Raw genomic sequence first — 20314 nt, 5'->3', positions numbered from 1 at the left:
AGCTGCTCATCACATGCATCTCTGCTGGCTTAGAGATGCCTCATACTGCATCTATTAAAAAAGGTGATAATCCGGGAATGACCATTCACAACTTAAATATACCTGCTGGAATGGGATGGAAAGTGTTCTCTACCCTTTTCGTATTTGTTATAGAACAGACATTGGATTTCTACTGGTTCAGAGCTGCAACCCTTTAACGAACCACTTAAGGTGCATGAAGATGAGCAGTTTCCCTTTGGCATAGCGAACCAACCTTTCCTGAAGAGCTGGGAGAGGCAAGGAAATTGGGAGAGAAAATGGGGTAGTACCTTGTACTTAAGTGCACTGTGTCCTGTGGAATATAGGGCACATTAGCAAAGATGCAAATTTAGCGCATTGGATTCACATTTTTGTTCTCTGCACAAACAAAGGTGATACTACTGGAATTCTGATTAAGTCTAATGAGGGAAAGTGTAATGTATTCATTCCTTCCACTCTGGCTTCTTGAACAGATTAGCTGCAAAATTTGCCCTTCTTGATGCTCACAAAACATAAACATAGTTAGAAGGAAATCATAATACTACTTGATGTAAACCCAGTGCTTAATTTTTTAATCTTTAAATAATAAATGTTAATGCAACAATAGCAAATTAAGAAGATGACATCTTTGCCTATTTATATTAGTGATTAATAATCAGTAGATTAACACTGCTGCATACCAAGAGCAGGTTTATGCATGGACAGTAGGAGGTGATAACATCATATTCAATCAAGATGTCTTTGAGTCTACCACAGGATTATGTGACAGAGTCGTATGATTCCTAAAGGAACTAGCAGACAGAAATCTTAGTTTAGACAAAATTATGTACAGAAATGTAGTAAAAAATAGAGAAAAACAAACATGGGAACATTTTAAGAGAATATTTTAATTTGTAATTATTTTTGTGTGTATACATAGTATGATTTTCAAAGTTTATGAATGCATATCTTGCATATACTACACCTATACTTGCATAAACATTCAGATAGGTTAGAGATAGCCATTATCACTTGTTAGGATAACTTAATTAAACTTGCTTATTAAAACCCTTTAATTCGTTAGTGATAAAATCTTGATTAGTACATTTTCCTGCTAGGTGACCTTCTAATGTAATAGAAAACGAATTTTTAAATGGAGAAAAATGCCTGTGGCAGAGATTTTGTGCAAGTGAATAGAGTTTGTAATACACATAGGGATATAATCGAGCCTAATTAGTGAGGGTGCAAATGAATTTTTATTTCATACACCAGAAGTGTCATTGATGAACCATGGTTCAGAGTTTGATATGCATTCAGGCTGGCAGTATGGGACTGAAGTCTGTGGGAAAATCACAAGCTAATTCATTGATTGCCCCTTGGAAATTACTGCTGTTAATTGTTAGGTAATTAACATGGAGCTACAATTATACTGGCCTTAGGGGGTGATTAATGTTTCAACATGTCACATTAGCAGTGGTTGGATTTTAAAAGCTTTTCTTTTCACATGGTTTAGAGACAGATGGTATATTGTCTATGGAAAATTGTTTTCTTTTACTGAAGTTTATACCAGAACTAAGTGAATGTTCTTCTTGTGCTACAGCCTATTTTTATGTAGTTGAATTGCAAGCATCTTGGCCTGATGCACCTTAAGAAATAATGTGCTTTTTTAAAAAATTCCCCATTATACCAGCTATGAATGAATAAAATATCCATATTGAAATGACATTATTTTTGTTCTTACTTTATTATGTAGAAAATAAAAAATAGATAATGTAAGATTAGACCACTTCATGGCAACTCTTATATTATTTAGCACCGATACAGGAAAAAGAATTGCACAATACAATACTTATTACAATCAATGTAATTTAAGCAGAAACCAAATAAAACATGTTGAACAAATGCATTTAGTAACAGTAATAAAAAGTATATTAATATCTCCACACTTCAATATTATGGTTTGTTCTCTTTAGATTTTTTTCTCTTCTTACAGTTCCAGGAATCAGAATAAGACTGGCATGGACTTTTTAGAATCCTACTATGTTCTGCCTTTTCTTTTAATATACAGAATTAAATCCTTAAAATTTTCCTCCAAATACATTAGTCTCTGTGTTAGGAGGATTGTTAATGTATCCTGGGATGACTAATAATATTTTCTCTTTTTTTTTTTTTCACTCTGAATGCTGCTTCACTAGATAGACATTTTGCAAACTGGTGGGTTATTGGTGTTCGCTGTGTAAATATTTTCTTGGTAATATTCCTAAAACATGGCAATTGTACATTCCTGTTTGCAGTAGTTTTGAAAGCATTTCAATTCCTTCTCATTATTGATAATAAGTCTGGTGAAGGGTTATGTTTAAATGTCACACTTGGAATAGTTTCTGTAAATTCTTTAGGTTTATAAGATTACTTTTTTTGTTTTTTATAGCCAATGAAGTCCCATAGTCCAAAAGATGTAATGGTAAGTGAAAGGATCAGTTTCTATGACAGCATCTATCTTTCTCCTGTTTCATTTTTTGTCTTCCTGTGATACTTTAAGTTGCAGTCTTTCTTAGTAGTCTCATACCATGGTCTTTGTCATGGCTCCAGTCACTTGCATTTGTATTGATTGGTACACTGCAATATATCACAGAAATATTTATTATTTTCAGCCATGTCTGCTAATAACTTAATTTCTGTTAAAGCATCTAAATCTGGAGGATAGGTTTCTACTTTAGAAATAGTCTTTTTAGCATAAAAACAAAACCCCCCAAAAAACCCGAAAAAAACCATAAACCAACCCCCCAAGAAATGTAGCAGAAAGACTTGCAAATTTTGTAAATATTCTTTTGTCTTTGTGATTTTACTTTCTCCAGAATTGTATGAATTAAAAATTAATATGAACCTAGATTTAGTTTATATGATTTTTCTCATTTTCTTAGAGGATCCTGGGTGTTACCTAAACATGCAAAGTAGAAGTGACTGAACTGGAAGAGGTGGATTTTATGAAGAACTTAATGGAATGGAATGACTAAGAATAATTATACAGCAGGGGAATTATACAGAATTTGGTTAGTCATACAGGCCTTCACTTGAATGATCACGAGCCAGAAAATCTCAGTACATGGGTAGGTTTAACCAGAGATTCTGGCCACTGCTTTTAAAGAGCAGTAGTAGTAAGCTGATACAATGCTTGGTCAGCATAACCCTTAAGCATATGGTTAGCTTTAAGCACATGAGAAGCTCTGTTGACATTAGAATTAAGTCTCTACTTACATGTTTTGTTAGATTAGGGTCATTGCCCTGGAAGGACTCGATAGGGGAAGAACACTTGAATTGGCAGCCTTATGAAATTACTCCTGGCCCCATGTCTATGGAATAGTACATTCATCTGCTGAAAAACCTCAAATCAAAGTCTCTGTGCTCATATATCCTAGAACAGATCCTAATTTACACTAGGGCCATTTTGGACTTAGTATGTAAGAAATAGGCAACTATTATTTATTCTTGTTTTAGGAACTGTCTGCATTGTCAGTGAATTAATAAGGGTGAGCATCAGATTCTACATGATTATTTGATCACTAGTAAAATTTTGAGGCCATAGCATTCCTCAAAAGTATGTTATACATATCTATGTTAGCTTATTAGATTATTGTCTTCCGAATTTCCATTTGATTTCTATTTATGGGGGAGGGGAAGTTTTGTGCTAGTTTCTATATTTTATGAAAGCACAGTCTGTACTACTAGTCTATTTTAAATTTAGGATTTTATGCTAGTTGGCTGTTACATAAGTGCTAAGACTGTGGTGAAAAAAATAGAAGGAAACTGCATAGATTGATTTCTTTTCTTCCTTTTCTAAAGTGACTGTAACCATCCTACTAATAATACTTATTGGGAGATTATTTCAAGTCTCAGGATTTCCAGGTCTGACTTATAAATTCCGAAGGCTCTCTAGCCCAGTATACTTCAGAGGACACAATAAAGAAGTTGTCTGTCCCTTGCTAAGAAAAGGTCTCTGAAATAGGCACTGTAGTTCTGCCACGTTTTGCAGAAGGAATTGCCTGAAAAGCTTGGATGTTCTATGGAAACCATGGATTGTGGTTTAAGAATGGTATTCCCCAATTTAGTGTTTCCACTAAAACACTCCAAACCCTGTGCCGCTCTTTCACTCCCTCTAACCCCCTCTTCCCCATGTGGGGGAACGGAAAGGGGAATTGGAGGCACAAAAGATAAAGATCACGAGTTGAGATAAGAAGAATTTACTGGAAATAGCAATGAGATAAGAAAATGAACAGTAACAGCAACAATACTAATAAGAGAGTGTACAAGAAAAAAATTATTTGCGTGTCAGTGCTCATCCCTGACAATACCTGGCTGTTCCTTTCGTCACACCAACTAGCCTGTAAGGGACCCCTTCCACTCCTAACCCTCCTAGCAATGATGTGAGGTGGTATAGAATAACCTCTGGGTCCTAGCCATGCCCCTCCTGGCTACTGCAAAAATTAACTCTCTCCTGGGCAGAATCAGGACAGGATGCTTGAGGAGAAGGCCACCAGGAGGTGAAAGAGAGGAATTTCCTCTTTCTTTTTCAAAATTTAAAGCATTTTCTATATTTTGCAGCAAGTTACCCCTTTCCCTCCCCAGTGTTTTTTGTTCCATACTGAATTAGAAGACAGAATTGGACGTGGATTTGTATGTGTAAAAAGTGCTATGAAGACCGTTGCACCTCTTGTTATATGTGTGAATATGTATCTGGCACAGATAATGTTCTAGATGAATGGACCTCCTGACAGGAGCCTTCTGCAAAATATCTGTCCCTTTGAGTGAAGTTTATGGATACTTTTTGGCTCTTCTGCCATTGACTCTGCCAAGATTCCACACAAGGTTCTTTGTGTGAACAGACCAACTTTCATTCATTCCCTTGTTCCTCCTCACCGTATCACTCAGTGTGTTTGTTTTTCTACCAGCTACAAGAGCATATTCACCCCTCTCCCAGTGACATTGCAGGCAATTTGTGGGTAATATGTATGCATTCATATTTAAAATATTAATAATGATTGGAAAATTACTCTAAATCTCTAATAGTAAAAAAAAAAAAAAAGAAAAAAGTAACAAAGCTCTCCTTTATACTTTTCCCCCAGATTTATACTTATGTAGGAGACACCTGTCTTAAGGAAAGTCATACCTGACAGATAGGACTAGAAGGTACATATCTCAACCAGAACACACATTCAACGATGTATGTTTATTTAGAAGAAAAAAAAGCTCAGGAAATACAGAAAAAGTGTACATATGGAAAGCTAAAGACATGTAAGCTGCTCCCTTTCTGAAATTTCACACCAATCAGCTGCTTAGATGTAGGGAAAATATTGGAATGTATGCTTATTTTAAGCCCATCTGAGAACACATTCCACTGTTGGAGCCACTACCAAGAACCTCCATATCTGTATGTGCCTGTGCTTGTATGCATAAGAATCAAATTTCAATCCAATTACTTCTGGAAGGAAAAATGTGAAGGTTTATCCAACAAAAAAAACCTTAGAAATGAAAATACTGTCAAGGTTGGTCAATTTTTAGGAAAAGCAACTTTTAAAATCCTCTATTTGACCTCTTTTCATGTTTTTCCACTGATTTGTTTGCAGTCTTCTCTCCTAAATAAGTCTTTGCTTTTCTGGAGAGTAATTCAGAAATTAAATACTCCTTCTTGCTTTTACTTTTTAACTATTTCCTCTGATCCTTCACTTCATTTCCTGGTCATGCAGTTGGCAATATACCTGTATTTCTTACTGTTGTGTTTTGTAGTCTATTCTGGAACCCTCCTTTTTGAAATAAATCCTCTGACCTTCTCTTTCTAATGTCTAATGACCACAACAGGCTCCTCACAGCTTTGCTCGTAATCTTATCTTTTCTGTCATTGACTGTCTAAATCTGTTTCTGTCACAGATGAACTGACTTCAGTCCTGCTCTTTGAAAGCTTGCTCAAAGTTGGCTGGCTTTGCATCATCCTATGGAGTTCCAGTCTAAAATTGCTCACTTTCTGCATTCTTTTGCTCACAGTTCAAACTTCACAGTATCTTGGTCTTATGAGAAAGTAAAATAATTTGTCTCTCCGCTTTTGCAACTGTACCTATTTTCGACTAATTTACTTTTTGTTTAGTTTGTGGTGTTTTTTTTTTCCCATATTGCTGATGATTGCTAATATTACTCCATGGAGGTGGCTATGTATATATCTTGATAAGGTTATCTGAATGCTTAGAGCTGAGCCGACATGTTGGTTCCTGGTTGAATCCAGAATCCAAAGAGGTTAATTTTCTAGGGGGCTAATGTAGATATTGCATTCACTCTTGCCAAGTATCTCTGCTTTCAGCATATTCATCTGTCCTCCCACATGTATTCTCATAAATTTTGTCATTATCACTCTGAGTAACTTGAGTTTACTGCATGCAATTTAAGTGTTTAAAGTCATTTGTTCAGATATGTGGCCTCTAAAGAAATCTACAGAGACTGAGTGCTCCAGATCAGCTGGTCTACAGCTCTCTGTCTAGGCAGAGTGTTTCTTCAAATAACTCACACAATGACTGTTCCAACAAAGTTGTGCTAGCCAAACTAGGCAAAACTCACTTAACTCTTTTCTGTGGCAAGTTTTATACCCAGCATATGCATAATGACTTAATTTAAAGTACTGGATATTCAATGTCTTTTTAGGGAGACATACAACATTTTTTGCTAACATCTGCTGCACAGTAACAGCTCTTTATCAAGATTTACGTGACAGGATTTGACTCTCTTTTCATGAGCAGTAAGTTTGTATATTCAAATTTGTTGGAGACCCAGGGGCCACTCGCTTTGTTCAATTCTCTAATACTCATTACTGCCAATTGAACAGCGCCACTGAAAAACCTCACCAGGCCCTCCTCATAGTGGCAAACAATAGCAAAATCCTTGAATTATTTCCAGGAAGTCCTAGAACCTTATGATAGCATAAAGTTGAGGAAATAACGTCAAATTTCTATACAAGCTGAGACAAGATGACAATACTGTATATGTAGTGCAGTACAGTAAGAAAGTAATCTTTACTCTCTCTATATATTAATCTTCTATGGCCTTCAAAGATTTTAATTTCAGTCCTTCAAACAAATGGCATTAAGCAACACTTGATTTTTAAATGTCCCTTTCTGCGCTAAGTGTAACATCTGGCATTCCCAAAATGTTTTTCACAATTTCATGTACATTTAAAATGTTATTCTATAATCATTTTGTTTTTAAAAAGGATTTTAATATGGTCTAGTTCTAAAAAAATTAAGACTAAATCAAAATATGTAGTAGGGATTAATACAAATGTGTATTAGAAGAGCAAAGAAATCACTGAGACAAGACTAATCATCATTTAGATTATCAGTAGAAGATGATTAAAAACCAAAGGATTGTATGACAAGTTATGTTGATGCCATGTTTGTGTAGCCAAATGTTTCAGCTTTATAAATGAAAAAGCCTAAGCAGCTTACAGTGAGACAAAGTAATCATTCAAATTACAAACTTAAGAATTTCAAATTACATACTTCATCAAGTTGAGTCTATTGTAACTTAAAATACACAGGGAATGATTCACTCTAGTTGAAATACAGCATGTAATGTTTCAGCCATTATGAAATTGTTGTTTGGTTTTACAAAAGTGTTAATGCCATTAAACCATCTCTTTTTAGGACGAATGCTCCAAACTCATGCTGTTTATAATCCAACACTAGGAAGAACATTTTCTTGTATTCAAATAGAGATTTGTTTGGGGTATTCTTTTGGTTCGTATAAAAGTAAACAGAGTTGATCTCTTTGACTGTGCACTCTTGCTCTAATAATTAGATATTTTTGATCAAGAGCTCAATCCTCCAAATACTTAGCAGAAAGTAAAGTATTTGCTATTCTTGTTGCTCTCATTGTCAATGGGAGTTTTTCTGCTGCAAAGACTGAATAGTAATTTTGGGCAAATTATATGCCTAACATTAGAACTTGTTTTTCTAGAATATTATTGCAAAAAATAGAGTGGTGTAGATTCCACCTTTGCCATAATTATCTCATTAAAGAACAGGGGTTGGGCTGATAATCACAATTTTTTTTCCATTCTTTCAGTTTGGGAATTTTCACTGAAGCAATTTCAGGCGAATGTGACAGTGAATTTATTCTTACTGAAGGGTTCCTTCAAATGTCTGGCTCATGTTCATCTTCTTTATCAATGGTATTGATGAGAGCATTAATTTGTTCTTAGTTTTAATGGATGTTTCTGCTTCTGTCCACCCTCTAATTGCTTTACTAACTGTGCTATATCTCACACCAAAATATTATGTATTAAAATATTGTATTAAAATGTTGTAATTCTAAGTGGTTTTGTTTTTTTTTCTAGAATGTTAGTAAAACCCAATCACAATATTGTAATAGAACCTTTTCTCACTTCTCTGATTTAGTTTTTCAGAGAGGACACCGTGTGTGTGGTACATGGATATCTGAAGTGCTTATGTATACCTGTTTCTCTGCTTTGTCTAGCAGTAAATCACAGTATCGATGCTAGTGCGATTCTCTGAATGCCTTAACAGTTTTGTTCTATCCTAGTTTAATTATAATAGCACAAACTTTGTTCACTATTATTTTAAATTAGTGATATTGAATATTATATTTCTTCTGGTCTGCTGTGAATGAAAAAGCTTTGAGGAAAATGTATGTGAGTTTTGTTTTGTTTCCTCTTTTTTGTTTGTTTGTTTTTTGTTTTTCTTTTGTTTTTTTTTTCAAAAATTCTACTAAAATCAAATCTATATGTCATATCCAATAAATTAAAGCATATAAAAATAAAAAAGTATTAAAAACTGAAACAAATATATACCCTTGTAGCTCCTTCTCTCCTCTAGGAGTAATCAAATTAAAAATACAATCCAAAGTCTGACTCATTTGGAAAATCTTAGTGTCATGATTATATTCTGGCTGTCTTAGGTGATCAGTGGAGGTAAAATTTGTAAATGTGGATTTTCAGCTGAGAACTAATCTGGGGTAAAAATACTAGAGCCACATTCTGGTGAAGGTGCAATTTTGAGCTGAAGTAAGAGGAAAAAAGTATGGTTCCGTATTTTAGAAGTAAAATTGTCGTGAAACATAGGGTCTGCTTGATGTCTTGTGCAGACTTCTGTTATATAACTTCTATCAGAGAGAGGCCGGTATGTTTCCTATCATCTGGAGTTTCTTTGCTCCTTGAGAACACCTTCAACTACATCTGTGCCACTTGGATAAAACAAGATTCCTCAGGAGCAACCTTTCTTCATCCTTGATACCTTGCATGCCCACTGGTATGCCAAATCCTGTGGCAATCAGGGACTTAAAATCCAGTCAAAAGCAACGGTAAGCAATATTATCAGCCAGACTCTGAGTCTTATCCTATCGTACAGGCAGATGTGTTGGCAGCCTTTGACTTAATTTTATGATAAAAATTTTCATTCTAGATGTAAAAACAATTCATGAACTAGATCCCAGGACTGCTTTGTGTTGAAATAACTGATATCAAATAACCAAACAATATTATTATCATGTGACTTAGCTGCCTGTAAGAGTTGGAAGAACATAAGAGTTGATAGTCTCTTCCAGGGACACATTTGGTGTTATGTATTTCAGCTATGTGCAGTGTAACATATCACTGTAGTGTTGCATACATAGTGGTACTCCTATTAAGTGACTTGTCAAGTGCACTATATCAGTCAGCTCTCTTGGTTTCCCAGTAGATCAGCACCTCTTTCAGTTGTACCTCTCATTTCTTTCCTCTCTTATGTACATACAAGCAAAGCCCTGTATAAGTTTGTAATGGTTTGAGAGCCCCAAAAATCCAATTCCTGAGTCCAAGCCCCCCTCCCACATCTCAACCCAGTGTGAGATGGGTTTTCCAGACACCACACGAGACTCAAAATGGGGGGAAGGGAATATATTACAATGACTGTACAAATGAATATTACAATACATTACACACACAATCTCAACTACCTCTACCATGATAAAGCAGTATTTACAATGGATCAAATCTCTTCTTCCTCCAAACAGAAGTCCAAGGGGGAAGAAGGAAGAGATTCTTTCCACTCTCAGAGCAGCAGTGTCTCTAGGGCAGCAGGATCTCTTCTTCCATGCAGCAGCTGTAGCTGGATCTCTGCCAGTACACACGAGGGGGATCTCCAAGCCCCTCTCGGCCCTTTGACTCCAAGCGAGGGTCTTTCTCTTCCATGGGCTGCATAGCAGGGACAAAACTCGCTTCACCACGTCATATCATGGGGTGTAAGACATCCCATGAAGGTCCCTTCCTCAAGGGATTCACCCCTGAGTCAGAAAGTCTTGGGCAGCTTTCAGTTGAAGGCCTTTGCCTCAAGAGTTCTATCAGAGCTTCTGTACTCTGATCTCAGGCTGTTGCTTGGCAGCAGCAGTGAGGGGCAAAGCCCTCCTCCGGATTTCTTTGGCTGTCCCGGTCCAGCTCCGGGAAGACCTGAGCTTCTTAGCTCCTCTCTTTTTGGTGCTGTAGCACTCCAAGACTCTTCTCAAGTAAGAGTCCATCATCCTCCTCCTAGGAGGGGTCTCAAAAGGAGTTTGGGGGTTTTGGTTTTCAGTTCTTACCCAAACTCTCTGTCTCCGTAGAGCTTAGTCCTCTTTCTGCTGCTGGCTCTCTCTCTCAGACAACTCTGTGTCTTCTTGCTTGGCTGCATGCTTGTTTGCTGTTCCTTATCTTCTGCTGGCTCTCTGCCACTGTTTCCCTATGCTGCTCCTGCTGCCGCTCACGGTGGAGGAGAAAAACTTCCAGCTTCTCAGTCACAGACCTCAGTCCAGTTTAACACTGTTTCCGAGTTTCTATGACCCCAGCTGGGGGGCTGTGGGGCCGTGGCCCCCCAGAGGGGCTCCTGCCCCTTCTCGTGGCTTTACAACATGGCCACCTCTCTCCAACAACAATTGCAACTACCTTCTTTTCTGGTCTCGGTGATATGTTTATATTTTGCAGAAGCGCTCATTGGCTCAACCCCAAGGGTAACCACCCCCTGGGGGTTTACCATTTTATAACTCTAGGGGGAAAACTGTTTTTTCCCCCACCACAAAGTTACAAACATGGTTTTCTGTTAGAGGTTTTATGGTCTCCTCTTTTTTCTGTCACTGAAGAGGTGACTGCCTCTAAATTTGAAAATACAGTGTAGTTAAAGATTAGAGTGTAGGTAAAGATTAAAGAAAAAAACACTTGGTCTAATAACGCCTCTATCATAATACTGAAGAAAAGCAATGTCACATTAACAATAGAGGCCTCATTTGTTATTAAAGAATTATTTTACTTTAATTAATCAAATTTAATTAACTTTAATTTAAGAAGCTGTAATTTTGTATGATGGAAATGTATGCTGTAACCTGATATATGATCATTAGTCTGATAAACAAAGACTGCCTTCTGATTAACTCTTGGGTTTTTTCCCTTTTAATTTTCTTTTATTTTCCTTTTTTTTTCCCCCCAAATCCAAAACCAACAACTACAAGGTGACACTTTTTGTAGATATTTTATCAGTCATTAATAGCGTGTTTTAAAAATTTTAACAGGAATGCTTAGCCAGAAGACTGATTTTTGTTTAAATATTTGTTATGTCATACATGAGTTTGTTTTGAACATGATTTATTTTATTTGGGATATCTTTGAAGTTGCAACAATTAGGGAGTAAAAAGTTTTAAAAAAGAGTTTTATGTAGTGCCTAAGACCTCCTCTGCTATTCAATCAATGGATTAATTATTAAACTGCTTGTATAAATGCATCAAATTTGCTGTCGACCTAATATTCCTTTTTCTTTCTCTAATGTTTACCCTACTGCTATACCTACAGATTTATATTTGACTGTCACAATATTTTTGCTTGAATGAAAAAGACAAGCTCTTTTAATCTGATAATAATTCTAAGTATTCTTCTCTGCTCCCATTTGTGTTCTGGAAATTTGCTTTCTTTGAATATCTGACTGAGGACTGACAGGATATTCATATTAGGGCAGCAGAGTCTAAGGAGAATATTGTGCCAATGGTAGCAGGCCTTATCCATTTAGAATAAATTAAGTTACTACCTAAAGCATTGACTTGTGGAGTGTGTATATATGTATTCATTCTGATCTCTCATTATCTAATGCAATTTATTGTTTCCGTTCACTTGTCTTCAGCAGATTTCTCCTTAAGAGTCAGTAAGCAGATCAGCATGGGTTCTCTGGGACCTTTGAAATCCAGGTGGAGTCCTCTTGCCCATCCCATTTTTCCTCAGTGATCTCCCGTTTGCTTTAAATGAGGTCTTTCTTCCTTTTTTTGTCAGTATGCCTTCAGTTTTGCATAAAATTATTAGCGAAATATTACCAAAGATCTTTCCCAACACAGAAAACTGGACAAACCCACTTAACAATGTCTAAACTATCCTGTCAAATTATTATAAGTGGTTTGGAAAATGTCTTACTAACAGAAGAACTCTTCTAAAGCCTATCTTCTATGGTTTAATTTGCGGTTGAACATATAAACAGTTTTGCTGAAGTCTAGAAGAACATCGACCTGCTGGAGCAAGTCCAGAGAAGGCCACAAAAATGATAAGGGGCTGAAGCCCCTCTCTTAGGACAGCAGGCTGAGATAGTTGGGATTGTTCAGCCTAGAGAAGAAGAGGTTTCAGGGTGACTTAATTGTGGCCTTCCAGTACCTAATGGGGGCCTACAGGAAAGCTGGAGATGGACTTTTGACAAAGGCATGTAGTGATAAAATAAGGGGCAAGATTCTTAAACTGAAAGGGGGTAGGTTTAGAGGAGATATTAGCAAGAAATTCTGTACTGTGAGGGTGATGAGGCAGTGGTACGGGTAGCCCAGAGAAATTGTGGATGTCCCATCCCTGGAGGTGTTCAAGGCCAGGTTGGGTGGGGCTCTGAGCAACCTGGTCTAGTGAAAGGTGCCCCTGCCCATGGCAGGGGGCTTGGAACAAGATTATCTGTTATGTGTCTTCCAACCCAAACCATTCTATGGTTATATGGCAGATTACATCTACTGCATTTTCCAGAGTTAGTTTATCAAAGAAAATAATCCAGTTAATGTGAGGTGATTTACCTTAATTGCACCATTTCATTAAATCTCATTTACTTTTTACCTGTATGATTCTAATTCTATTTTTCCACACGTATTCCCCTGGCTGTACACACAGTTTAAGCTCTATTCCAAGTTTTATAGCTCCAAGATGCCTTGGCTTCTTCCTCACACTAAACATCCCATTTCCTATTACTGGTCAAAGGTACTGAATGAGATAGATTTATTAAACATTCTTGCTTCTTAAGTTGCAATTTCTTGTGCTAAGTCCTTCGCTGTTCTTGGATGTGGATTATCCAGTCCCATAAACATGTGTAGGTCAAGATTTTCCCACTCAGATGGAAGGACATATTAATTTATCTGCATCTTATCTTATTCCTTATGTCCACCTGTTCTACATTATCACCCAAATTGGAAACAGAGTAAAGTGTTCATTTAGTTGAGAACTCTACTCAGATTATCATTCATGTCTATTCTTTTCTCCTTGCAGAGCAATCCCACTTCTATTCTCATTCTCTTTGTTATTAATACGACTACAAAACTTATTACTTTCTGGTTTAATTTCCTTTGGAAATTTTAACTCATCATTTGAAAATTCTCACTTTTTGTCTATAATTTCTGACTTCCAAGAAATATCTGTTATTGCTGGCCAGTCAGTTTTTCCTTTTCTCATAGCTTTTTAGTTTTACCCAAAAACAGAAGAAAAAAGAAAATTGTATGTCAAGGATTTTTTTTTCCACAACTTTCCCAATAAATCTTATCCAAAATATTTAGGTGTTCTTCATTATCTTTGCAATATGTGTAAACCTTCACATACATACAAATAAATATATTTTCTACCATTATTTTTAACAAATATTTCTGTGAATGTGAATGAAACTATCTGTCATAATACATGACATGCAGTGACCATATATATATATAACAAATATTGTGATGATAGAAACAATCATCTACTAGATGAAAAGCCAGTAATATAAAGCAATTGAGAAAAAAGAGCAAGTATGAGAAGAATACTGAACACAGAAAGTTAGGAACTACCTCACTGCTTAAAAAGGATTTCATGTCTTCTTGCAACACTAGATAAAGAAATCTGTGTGTGTCTTCAGTTGTAAAATGTCTTGGAATCATTATACAAACTCAAGTAACACAGCTAGAATAAACACTTGCACCTTTTTATTATCCCAGATGTACTGTTGCAGATCATCTGTCTGGGTCTTGTTAAAAGTTCTTTTGTGAAGAAGTCCTGCAAGAAATTCCCACTAGTCAAAAAATTAAAACAAATATCTGCTTTATCATGAATAACCTGTCCATGTATTAATAATGATAAAAAAATAAAACAACTTTGATTTTTGTGAGTATGGAATAACATGTCCTGGCAAAGAAAGAATGGTTTTGATTTCTAAGTCTACTGAAAACTGTGTTGTTTAGACTCCAACATACTGACCATTTTTATTCATGGATTGATGGCAGGAATAGTGAGAATTATATTCTGTGAACAACTGAAAGAACTCCTCCTTTTAGGAAGCTTTCTCATGTATGAGATCAAGCATTCATGTCCCTTTCCAAATGACAAATCTAAGTGGACTGCAGTTCTGAGGAAAGCCTTGTCCTGCCAGGTGCCTCAACATACATTACAGTTGAAGGAGTCAGTGGACTCAGTGTAACTGGTAAAGCCTGGAGTGAGAGTGCACTGAATGGGTGCACATACAATTGAATCCTGTGCTAGGTCTAATTTGGAGTACCTTGTGCCATTAGACTTCTGTAGAGCAGGACACATACACAGAACTGACAGATATTTAGTTTCTTCTTTGGAGTTTTGGGGGTTTGGGAGTTGCAGCTAGAAGCTGGAAAGAATGTTGTAGGTGCTAAACAGCTTTGTTAAGGTAAAATGAATTGCATCACCAAAATTAATGTAGAATTGAAGCCTACCTCATGTGAAGGGTAACCCTAACAAATAATTTCTTAACATGTTTTAGATATGTTAATACTAGGCTATTCAGTTAATATATTTTTAAACTAGTTCTGAATTATTATCATTACTCATTTTTTTCTGAACAGGAAAAAGTGTCTTCACATTAATGGAAGAAGTAGAATAAATAGCATGTGAAGGCACAAAAGTACTAGACTTCCTAAGATGTAAAGCGCAGCTTCTTATTACTATGTGACCAAATTGCTAGCAGGTGAAAGAATTGGGAAATTGAAGTAAGTGGGGCAAAAATGAGAAACAGTAGATGTTGATAGTATTTCCCCTTTTTCATTCATCCAGCTGTCTAACCTGCATACACAACCCCGCCCCAACACTGAACATATATCACCTAAATATCTTTCTGTGTAGAGACTTCTCCTAATATATTCATTAAATACATAAATAGGTCAGCTGTATCAATACATTACAGACATTCAGGCAGCTTGTTGCTTTCATGCTATTTTAATCTTATAATTCAGTAATTAAACTTAGTTTTTAAGGGTGTTTGAAATTGGTAACACAACAATTTAGACTTTTTCTGAAAAATTCAAGTTATTTTTCCAGAATGAACTATTCAAAGTTAGATCAGCTGGAGAAAAAATATGCACAAGATTCAAACTACCCTGTTCTGAAGCACTGCTTCATTTCTTTTTGGTGAGATGCACCACCATTACAAATACTAAGGACAAGCAAATAAGACCCAGTGGTAAGGAGAGGTCAGAGTGGCCCTTAAGGTGTGTAGGATCAGTGGAGGGGAATAGAGAGTTGAAAGAGAAGAATTACAAAAGTTCAAAACCACTGGTGTATAAAAGGCAGAAGGATGTCATAATATCTCGATATACATGGGTAAATCTGCTGGAGTCAGCTCACTGGAACAAAATTTAGATTGCCTAGTGTTTAAAAAAAAACAAATTTCCAAGGCCTAGTCAATTCTATAAATTTAGTTTTCCAGAATTTTTCTTCTATTTACTTTCTTCATGGATATTTTCCTGCTGGTTCAGAGGAACTGGAATATAAGAACCTAGGAACAGTTAAGAAATGTGTACTCAGTAGGATCTGGAGTAATTTGAAATGAAGAAGTGATTGATTGTAATTTTCATAAATTGCATATTGCCTCTTCTGGTTTCAGATAAAGTTAGATATATAGAAGAAAAAAAATGCAACGCCTGTAATGAGTTTGTGTCAGTTCGTATTTTCAGGATGAATGTGTCAAAGCAGAAAAGATGAAAATTTTTATGTAAAAGCTAGAATTCACATTTGTTTGAGTCTTTATTCCTGGTCTTTAGGTATCAGAAAGAAAAAACAAATAATTTAATTTTAGGTGTTTTCCAATTCTATGTATGCTTTGAGAAAGAAAGGCAAATACAATACAAAATGTTGGAAATATTCACAGGTCTACCTTGGTATTTGTGTTTTAGCATCCCACCAATTACTTGTGACTACTTTCTGGTGTTAAAACCCTTCTAAAGGAATTCCTTGTTTTGGCAAAGGTACCAAGACAAGATTATTGTTATTTCTTTTTCTCTGGTCATGTTAAATTGTTTTTCCATGCTATTTCAGAAAACATATGAAAAAGGAAAGTGGAATTCCTCAGCTGGATGAAGCAGCTGTTTGGTGTTTACTCTTAATCAGTTGGTGAGTAGATTTCTTCATTCACTGCCCTTGTCAGTGCAGTCTCCTGAAAGGCAATGGGGTTCTTTTTTCTTTCAGTCATAAATGAAAATACTTACAAATTGGTTATTTATCTATATTATAAAATACATTTTTGTCCTTGACCTTAATAGTGTTTTCTGGGCTCTATGCCATAAAAGAATAATTAACAAGAGGTTATGTATATATATGTATATATATATATATATATACACTAAGTGTTACTTAAATTTAACAAGTTAGTTTATAATTATATGTTGGATTATCTAAATTTTGGATTTATTTACCTCTTCCCATTTCCAGACATTAAAATGTTACTTCCAGAAAGCTTTTTGTAATGCTAGCAAAATCTTTCCCCTATCTACTTTGAGATTTCTCAGCATCTCATTTATTTTCAGAGTTTGATCAAACTTGATGACTTATTTATAGTAGGCTGTTATTGTGCTTAGTGCTGTAAAAACCATGGACTCTATTCCAAAACCCCATACTTTAAATCAGATCCAGGCAGTCCAGTTGAACACACTGTACAATTGCTTCATCAGTTTCCATTGAATGATAAAATTTCTTTCATTATTTTCTCTTTATAACCCAAGAAATGCAAAATGTATGACTGTTTTCTAGTATTCATTCCATATCCCCCTTTCTGAAAATTGATATGAAGATTTGTTTAAACTGATAGCAGTAACTACCTCTTCTGTGAATAAATTACACTTCCCATTTCTGAGAGGTCCTACTCTTTTCCTCCTTGCTGACCTCTTCTTCTCCATGTACTTTAAAAAATTCTGATTTATCTCAAACCCTCATGCAATCTGCTTTTCATTTTCTACCCTTAATTTTCTTATCATTTTTTGCACTCTCTCTTAACTTCATTCTCTAATCTTCTCAGTACTCCTGTGTAGCTGATGTTTTATGCCTCATTTTTCCTTTTTCCTTACTTTTGATTACATTTTGGACTTTCCAGCTCATCCTCAATGACTTTTTACTCCTTGTATATGTATTGCAAGATTGCACATGCAACCTTGGGGTATGCATTCATTTACCTCTTCACATTTTTCTTTTTTTTTTCTTCAGCTGTCAATATTTTCCTTTAATGTTTTCATCATGTTAATTTTTCATCTGACATGCTACATTTCTCTAAATTGACTAATCCTAAATGTTTTGAATTTTTTAACTAGTACTGGTTTGATTTGTCTTTCTAGTTTTGAAAGCAACTCTGGTATTTTTAATTCTTTCATGAATAGGTTTTTATGCCTCTAGTTAAATTATAATCTCAGAATTTCTTACAATTCTTGCTTTTAAAGTATGCATAAAAAAGATGGAAAACCTGCCTGGGAACAGGAACAGTCTTCATTTTGTATAACAACAATTGCAGTGCTAAAGATAAACAAATTAATCCTTTCATATAATAAGGAAGTGCTTTTGCATTTTCTGTGCCAGTTGAGGATTCCACTAAGCCAGAGGATCCTTAGATATCACATTAAGGCAACTCTGCTGCCCATTCCTGTCTGCAGTATATTTTCTAAAGTTAGCGTATGGGTTTGTTCCCATTGAAAGGTCTACATCTGAACTGGTAATAAGATACTAGTGGTGGCTGTGGAGATCAGTGGCCATAGATCTTACAAAGAAGTGTTTATGATGCCTAGGAGTGACAGATGCTATGAATCAAGCTCTATTATGAATAATCACAAGTAAAGATGCTAGAGGGTTAGGCAGAAATTCTTAAGTGCTATACACAGTTAGTAGGTATTTCTGTTTCTATGAAATATTCATTTGCTGCATAGGGCTTTGATATACATATGTGTTTGTGTATGTGCACACATACATGTATGTATATATAGTAATTTATATACATATCATCTTGGCAAGTTGATGTTAATTTGACAAAGCTGAACATAGCTGTGATTTTTTTAAGGTGTTGTCTTCACTCATAATGAAAAACCATTAGATTAACAGAAAGTAAGTTGCACACTGAATTCATGACTATTTCAAGCTAGTTAAAAAAGGTGGTGTAGCCAGGCCTTTGGTCCCCCTCCACTCCTTCTGAGGCTGAAGACTTTATTAAGGTTAAGGAAAAGTAGAGGTGAGCAGCGAGTATGTGGAATAATTGAAGCATCAGATAATGCAGGGGTCACGTTAAGGATTTCTTGTTTAGGCTTCAATCAAATGAAAGATGATCCAAAATCTCCCTCTTGTGTGAGATGCGCACTCAGAGTAGTTTCTAGCCCTAAGTATTTATCAGATTTTCAGCAAATTGATTTGAGTTCTGAACTGTACAAAATAAATGAGGTTTAAGAGTTCCGGATTAAATTTGTACTTGTATTACATCTGCAAATGGCTTCAGTATATAAAATTATAATTTTACAAGTGGTTAATCTGTAACATGTACCAAGATTTTATTGCACAAAAATTAAAATCGAGAGACATCAAATACTGAAACGGATGTCATATGTGATTTATAGCTAGCTTTAAAAAATAACATGTTGAGCAGATATATTTCTGATTTAACATTGTTTCATTAACATCAAAAAGTTATGTAGTATCAGTAAGACATTCAACCTGAGACAAATACTGAGGAATCAAGAGTTGAACATTAACTTTACATGAAAATATATAGCTAAACTAAGGTGGCAGCGTGAAAGCTTTCTCTGATACACTGTGCTGGATGGGGGAAGGGAGAACTGAAAATGAGGAAAGGAACAAACTGGACCCTTAGTGCCAAGCAGCACAAATTAGAGTTAAGATGAATAAGAAGAATCCAAGAGCTATTAATCGAAGCTCAGCACCTCCAGGGATAAATGATTCTTATGCCTGAAATAGATTTAACTCTCCCCAAACAGTAATCTCACTCCTGAACAGGAAATGAAAATAAAAGCGAGTTACCTACTAGGCAAGAGCAGTCTTTACCTTCTGAATATTGCAGTCACTCAAGAGCTGCTAAATGTCTCTCTCTCAGTCCCCAACTATAAAAAGTGTGAATGTGAATGCCTGTGAATTCTTTAACTATAGAGGGATTTTAAAAAGGGACCCTCATATCTGAACCCTCAGTTCTTCCTTGTATCAGTGCTCTCTCACTAATATGTTATCTATATGTTGCATCATTTGCACTGTACTTCCTCTGCCATCTCTGCCAACCTGAGAATCATTTGCTTCAATTTTGAAATGGAGGAATTCTTAGAAGTTCTTATTCCAGAGTTCTGATGAATGATTTACTTTTTAAAGAATGTCAGATATGCTGTTACTAACTTCAGGTTTAGCTTAGTACTATTAGTTTTCAGATACATTTAATTTAGTTCACATGGTTTGCTCCTATTTTCTTATTTAAGCAACGCCAAACATATGTCTAAAAGATGCAATACTCATTTTGGAATTTTTTTAAGAAGCTTTTGGCTTAGAAGACAATGGATTGTTTCCAATAGAAGCAGGATTAGATGAATGCTGTGGCATTCTATAAGTCTGGCCCTGAAAAACTGTCTTTATTTAGCTGCTGAATAGGGCAGGGAGGAAGCAAGCATCTACTACTACAATTTTCTTTTATTCCGGAGTTCTTTTCTGGAAAGGCTTCTTCGACCTTTCCTCAAAAGCCTGTAATTCATGTTTGGCTGTAATTCATATTATAGACATCTTTTCCTGATTTGT

At 35.7% G+C, this 20314-nt stretch overlaps 1 long non-coding RNA gene across 1 annotated transcript; it reads right to left on the bottom strand.

The window, feature by feature from the left end:
- Nucleotides 1–1551: 1551 nt before the first annotated feature.
- Nucleotides 1552–19720, bottom strand: LOC113965586. Its single transcript, XR_003533632.1, has 3 exons — nt 19563–19720; nt 14232–14305; nt 1552–2613 (listed from the first exon to the last, which is right to left on the bottom strand). It is a non-coding gene; the product is annotated as an uncharacterized LOC113965586 (long non-coding RNA).
- Between the last annotated feature and the right edge of the window lie 594 nt (nt 19721–20314).

The sequence above is a fragment of the Neopelma chrysocephalum genome, unplaced genomic scaffold (assembly GCF_003984885.1).
Source record: "Neopelma chrysocephalum unplaced genomic scaffold, ASM398488v2 Primary Assembly neopelma1_22, whole genome shotgun sequence".
Classification (NCBI taxonomy): Eukaryota; Metazoa; Chordata; class Aves; order Passeriformes; family Pipridae; genus Neopelma; species Neopelma chrysocephalum.
Note: the sequence above shows the minus strand (reverse complement) of the source record. Positions and strands in the feature narration are given on the sequence as shown.